Raw genomic sequence first — 7,360 nt, 5'->3', positions numbered from 1 at the left:
GGATGAGCCCCTGGTCCGGACAGTCTTCCTTCCTATCGATGCGGAGGCGATTTTGAAGATCCCGATATGCACACGCAATATACAAGATTTTTGGGCCTGGAACCCGGAGTGGGCCTGGAATGAGGCGGTGAATGACATAAACAAAGGGACGGGAGGCCCTAATGCGGCTTTGGTACATGAAATAATGAATCATTGCACTAGTTTTATTTCTTGCTCTTTTGTTTTCGAGCGTAGGAATTTCAATTTCAAGGCCCACAATCTTGCCAAGTTTGATTGTAATCTAGACATAGGTAGACATGTTTGGTTGGGTAACCCCCATGACCCGAACCTTGTACTTATGACAATTCCTTTGAATGAATAAAGCAGGCGAGATTTCTCAAAAACAAAATAGCTAGTAGAGGTGCTTGACAGTTGAGACTGATTTCTCATGAGTCTTTTTTTTGCGGGTCTGGTGAATCTTGTTGTCTTTGAGCATCATATGCCCCCTACTCCCTCCGTCTAGGTGAGTAAGTCATCTTAGGTTGTGCACCGTGACCAAGGAGGAGGGGAAAACGAGAGTACTTAATGTCCATTTGCTAATTAATAGCATTGCATGCAGTGAACTAACCAATGCATGTCGTGTTTGATAGTCTCATGTCATTAAAAGCATGCACACCCCACATCTCTTATTGGTTGATATGTCAAGAAACAAGAAGCGAGGTAGAATTTAATGCACCGCGCCTAAGAGTTTTGGGAATATTTGGTTTTCGTAAGATGACTTACACACCTAGACGGAGGAAGTACCTCAAATCAAATTGTGGTCTATCCAAGCATCAAATATTATTAGGATAAATGGAGGCATCCACATCCTTATCTACATCCCTAGGAACCACCAGGCCACCGCACCGGCACCACAATTCCCCCTCACCACACGCTTCCACGGCCTCAGGAATGATGCTGACTGATCCTCCGTTTCCCCTCTCACTTTTGGTACCAGCTAGCTTTTCAGTTTCTCAGTTCATATGGAATTGGAACATATACAATTTGCTATCTAAAATAGGATGTTTACCTTGAACAACATTTATTTGTTAATTATGCTCAATTATTCAAGGATGTCATTCTTGATTACTAGATATGGAGCGCGCCTTGGCGCACATTGCCTGATCCACACATTTGGTCAAGCACTATGGTCCAACATTTCAAATCCAAAACAACAGTGCGTTCAGTGTAGCCAAAGGAAAGCACAGTAGCTGGGCAAAAAACCAATTTTAGGGCAAAGCATGCGCTCAGTGCCTATCGTAGGCAGTGATCAAGCGTCTGGTATTTCTCAGGCAGCGCTTCATTTGCAGAAAACTAGGTTGTCCCTAATTATATGCAAAAGTCACCACGCATCCGGTAAACTTTTTACAAGTAGCACTGACCGCGTGCTCTGCAACATTTGAGGGCGTTTCGGACAGCTGGGACCCGAAATGGATGACGTGACGTAACAAAATATTCATGGTGCCACTGATATTAATTTTTGGTACTTACTGATTATGCCTCCAGAGCGATCAAAACAGGAAAAACACGGGCGGTTTCCCGTTGAGCCCGTGCGCACAGGCTAGCAGCGGCTACAACGAGGGGTCCCGTGTGCACAAGGTCTCTTGGGTCCATGCGCATGGGGTTTTCAGAGACTTTCTGGACAAGCCGTGCGCATGGGGTCCGACAGGGCCGTTGGGCACGGGGTCGCCTGGGCGATGACTCTTCTTTCAGCTGTTGCCTCCGTCTTCCTTGATGTCTTCCCGCTCTTCTCCTTGGACTTGATGAGGCTCCTTAGCTCCTTGGTGGGGGTTGTCCTCGTACATCAAGATGCACAATGTTCCATGGCGAGGTAGCATCCAAGTATCATTCATATTCATGTCAAATTTGAAGAGGAGTGAGTTCACCTCGTTTTCGATGGCACGTGTGTGAGCTCTTGTCATAGGTCCACATGGTGCTTGATGGATCGGTGTAGTGTCCATATGGGGATGACTGAAGGATACTCCGCATCAGGTGTCCATCCGCCAATTTGGCGGCAAGGCCACCCTCCTCGGAGACACTCTGGGTGAGCCCCCTCACCCCAGCACTGCAGCCGTGTCCTCCCTCTTCCCTTTCAACGCGGAATGCTGCTGGTCCCTCCCATTGCAGTACATGGACGGATCCTCCATCGGCACCAGAGAGCAGCTCGTGCCGCTTTTCCTAAGACTGTTGTGGCTGCAATCCATGGCCGGGGCGGAGCCAGGATTTGTGTATTAAGGGGGGCAACACAGTAAAAAAATGTAGAATGGTATCACAATAATGCGGGCCGATACAGTAAAAAAATGTAGAGTCGTATCACAATAATGCATTGCTTTGAGGAAATAAGAACTTAGTTATATTTGTATTGGTTTAAATTAGACTCTACAATTATCATGAAGATCAATAACACTCCAATCATAAAATGAGAGAAAAGGTCAGGTTAAAAAAGATCAAAGATAGCAGTATTAGTAATTTTGTCGAAAGAGAACTTAGCATCACAGATCTCACAATCAGAAGAATTAAATTCAATTGAAGTAAAAAATTTGACATGTAGAAGATGAGATTTGAGACAGATTAGTGACAATAGTTCTCAGTGTTATGTTATTGCGAGAAGTCCATATAGCCCACATGACAGTGATGATCTTCGGCCGGTCCCCTTTGTTGATGCGTGTGTCACACAAAATATCCTTGCACCAAGTGATCAGATGTAATTGTGGAAGCTTGACATCAAGCCATTTCCTAGCTTCTGTCCAGAAGCTTTGAGCATGGGAACACTTGATGAGAGCGTGCACCATGTCTTCGTCTGCACCCTTACAGATTTTGCATCGGGCAATAGTAGCAACGTGCCTGTATTTCAGTGTTGATTCGACCGGCAGAATGCCACGAAGAACCCGCCACCAAAAGACCCGTACTTTGGGCAACACCTTAAGCTTCCAGAGCCGAGTCCATAACTGTTTGTCATTCTCAGAAGTATCAGTAATCGTCCCTTCCCCTAGAGCCAACTGCTCGTTGTGGGTCATAAGAGCACGATACGCAGATTTTACAGTATAGGATCCCGACCTCTCATGAGCCCATGCCCAGAAGTCGTCGCCACCACCTTGCCGAAGAGGAAGATTCAAGATTGCATCGGCATCCGATGGTGTGAAATTACTCCTTATAAGGTCAACTTTCCAGCTCCAGTTGTCTGTATCGATGAGGTCTGAAACTGTGTGAAGGTTGGCGCTCCCAATCTGAACTGAGGGCTGTAGAGAAAGCTTTCCAGGTAGCCACCGGTCAGTCCAAATTTTCACAGAAGTGCCATCACAAATTCGCCATAGCAAGCCAGCTTCTAGTGCCTTCCTCCCAGCCATGATACCCTTCCATGTCGCGGAGGCATTTCGTGGCACAGAAGCACTCATGAAATCAGAGTTTGGGAAATAGCGTCCTTTTAAAACCCTAGAGCACAAGGACTCCGGGTTTGTCATCAATCTCCAGCCATGTTTGCCCAAAAGCGCAATGTTGAAACATTCCAAGTCGCGGAACCCCATTCCTCCTTTGATCTTAGGAAGTGACAAGGACTTCCAGTCTATCCAGTGCAGAGATTTGCGATCGATGGAACTGCTCCACCAATATTTTGCCATCGGCGACGAGATGCTCTTGTAAACTTTCTTGGTTAACTTGAAACAACTCATTGTGAATGTTGGAATAGACTGGGCAACTGACTTAAGTAAGACTTCCCTTGCCACGCAAGAAACCAAGCGCTCAGTCCCGCCATTCATCCTTGATCGCACCCGTTCGCCAATGTAGGCAAATGTCCCGGAAGTGATCCGACCCAGTGCAGTCGGCAGGCCCAAGTATCTCTCATTGAAAGCCTCAACCGAAATGCCCAATGTAGCTTTCAGGGCAACTCTAACTGGATCTGGTGTTTGGGCTGAATAAGATGGAACTTTTGTCCCTGTTCACACATTGGCCCGAGCACATTCCATAAATATCCAGTATATGGTTTAACCTAGCAGCACTCTCCACCCTTGCATTCATGAAGATGAGACTATCATCTGCGAATAGCAGATGGTTGATCCAAGGTGAATGAGTGGTAACCCGGATTCCTCTGTCTACTTGAGCTCCACCAAAGCTGTTGAGCAAAGTTGTGAAGCCTACTGCACAGAGAAGAAAGAGGTAGGGTGACACGGGACAACCTTGTCGCAGCCCCCTGGAGGGGGTAAAGTATGGCAAGAGCTCACCGTTCACACAACTTTTTATCATCACTTTTGAGACTGAAAATATAGTACAATATTTTATACAGTATATATCTTGATATGAGAATGTACAGTGCCGTAGTATAGAAACGACACCAAAGGATAAAATTATTTCTTTGAGTTCTTCACGGGACTGGACTGGCATTGTAGCTTAGGGTTGTGTGTCAGTTTAATATAACACTATGAAAAAATAGATCCCGAGCAGGCCTAGTGCAAGAATCATTTCAGTTGATGGTTAAGAAAATAGGATTTGCACAACATTAACTTGCACATATCCTAAGAAAAACATAAAGGGATCCAACCGCGCTGAGTGTAGGTTCGGGTGCAACATGGTCCAGAAAACCATCTCTCGTCATGACACTTGTGACAGGCACATCTACAACATAACTTTGCCCATTCATGTCTCAAAATTGTGGATATACCATTTTTAGGCACTTGTGAGTTGTGACGCTCTTATATAATTCAAAGTATCCTCACCATATATTTTTGTGGGTTACTCGGGAGGCGACGTAGCCCCTGAGTGCTCCGTCCCCTCCCCCTGCCGCCGCCGGTGCTCTCCGTCGGGCAAAGCCCTGGCGGATTCGGCGGCGGCGGCAGGACTTCGCTCCTGGCAGAGCGTGGGGCTCGAGGAGGCTGACAGAGCTGCTTCTCCGGGCCTCGGGTTTTGCGACGGCGACCCCAGATCCAGAGGGTCGGGTCTCTGGACCTGACGTGGCGAGCACGTGGACGGCCCGGCTGCTTGGCTGTGCCCCAGCGGATCCGGGCGGCGGAGGCTGCAGGCCAGCGCGGCGGCGGCCATGGACGGCGATGGCAAGGTGCAGGCGGCAGGTCCCCGCGACGGCGCCACTAGCCCTGCTTGACGCGTCCTCCTGTGGTGGCTGTCCTTGTCTGCCAGCATCCGGCTGCTACTGCTCTACGTCGGCCGATGCTTCCATACATCGACGGCGACGATACGTGGTTTCCCTCTCAGTGCTCGTGGTCCTCTTCCGCGATCTGCTTCCCCGTCTCCTGTCTGCTCTCCTCCGGTGGTTTGTGGTTTTGATCCTGGGCCGGGCCAAATCCCTGCGTGGCGATGGCCTGCGCTGACAACGGTGATACCTGTGGGTGCTGTACCTCCATGGAGGCGCTGTCATGGCCCGGACTGGACCCTCTCCTCGAGCACCGAGGGAAACCCTTGGTCCACTTCACTGGACAAGGTAGCGGTGGCATCGCAGTGTCGTTCCCTTCTTGAAGGCGCTGCTTGGGTCGCACTTGGAGTCCCCGATGCGGCAGCTGGAGATGGTTGCCTCCCTGGTCATTCCGGCGAGGTTTGCTGGTAATGCAATGATGTGATGAGGGCTGCAACATTGAGCGTGGGTGTCTGGGGTGCAACGTACGCTTGCGCTGGTATGTCCAAGACGACGACTTTGCTAGTTTTGCTAGGTCCTACCATCCACCTGCCGTCTCGTAGGCACATATGGGTGGAAGGTACGTTAGCCCGGACAACCCTGGAGATGCGGTCTTCTTCGGAGGCGCCTGGCAACCGCTATGACACGGCCTTGAGGCTCCGTCTCTAGCTTCCTCGCCATTCATGGTTGGAGGCTGGACAAGGCAAGACCTTTCGTCGTTGCGGTCTGTAGTTGGTAGCACCTCCTCACCTCCTCGTTTGGTGAGGACGATGGTGTGTGTGTGCGTGTGTCCCTCCTCCTGGGAGGTTGTACCTGTACTGTTGTTCTCTTCCCGTTCAATGAAATGAATTCTCAAAAAAATATTTTTGCTCAAAACCTAGGCGGAGCCTGCACATTGGGAGCGATCTGCATGGTTTCCGCGCCACCCCCACTCCCCCTTCCCAACCCTCTCCGGTCCGATCGTCACGGCCCTCCACCACAATTTTCATGGTTTTCGCTTCCACCGCCACATGGAACCATACGAACAGCTGCCGAGGGTGGAGGATCTGGAGAGGGTGGCAGCCCGAAAGATCAACTCTTAATCTGGTTTCTTCCCCACAGTGGATCGAGATAACAATTAAGGGTTCGGCTCTCCTGCGGGGATCCCTGCACACATTATTGTACAGGGCCAATCAATAGAAGACACATATCCTGACAAGCCCCACCTCTTAAAAGCATTTATTTATTTTCTTTTTAAATCGCTCAAATCCTCGTCTCCTTCCTCACGGAGCAGCAGCCATTAGCGCCACATGCGAGGATTCCTGTGAGCTCCACCAGCTCGTAGCTTCCGTCGCGTGGGGCCGTGGCCATGGCCGGTAGCAAGGGTGTACTCGTAGTTATTAAGTCCAACGTCACCTGCGCCTGTGATTTTGATTCCCGATTCCCTGGGGATGAGAAGAGATTGGCTGCTGAGGTCTATGACGTAGTGCCGGACATAGAGCTCGCCTGCCATGCCGCGCTCCAAAATCTGCTTCTCGTCCATGTACGGTCCAGTGAAGATGGCCTCCAGCCACTTGCCTGCGTCCAGCCCGGCGTTCTGCATGTACACCTCGGGTGAGGCGAGCGAACTTACCGGTGTTTCTTTCGAAGATATCTGGGGCGAGGACGCCGCCTCAGGCGAAGCCAGCGAGCACGCAGATGGACAGGCCAAGGACGTGGAGAAGATGCCTCGGAGGGAAGAGAGGAAGATAACACCAGTGGCTGCCGCTACGACAAGGGGGCTATCGGAGAGTCGGAGACATTCGCGGTGGCTCTAATGGTTGCTGCTCCGTGAGGAAGGAGATAGGATTTAGAGAAAAAAATATGTGTTTAAGAGGTGGGGCTTGACAGGACACGTGTTGTCCATTGATTGGCCCTGCACAATAATGTGTGCAGGGATCCCTGCACGAGAGCCGAACCCACAATTAAGGGCGTGGCTAAGGCAAGTCGACTGATTTTTTAATTAGGGTTGGTCGATCGTCTTGGGACGTCAGATGCGAACCCAAACCGCACAACCCTTCTTCTTCCTTCAGCTCATCTCTTTTGCCAGACCGCCGCACAGACTGCTGGCCAAACCGTCTGCCACCACAACCCGTGGCCGGCGACGCTCCGGCGCAGCCTCGCTACCCCGCCCTCCCCAGAAACTCCTATCATTCCCCTAGCCCCAGCGCGGACGGAGATTTCCCCCGGCAAACTTGCACCACC

This window comes from Triticum dicoccoides, chromosome 3A (genome assembly GCF_002162155.2).
Source record: "Triticum dicoccoides isolate Atlit2015 ecotype Zavitan chromosome 3A, WEW_v2.0, whole genome shotgun sequence".
In the NCBI taxonomy this organism is placed as follows: Eukaryota; Viridiplantae; Streptophyta; class Magnoliopsida; order Poales; family Poaceae; genus Triticum; species Triticum dicoccoides.
Note: the sequence above shows the minus strand (reverse complement) of the source record.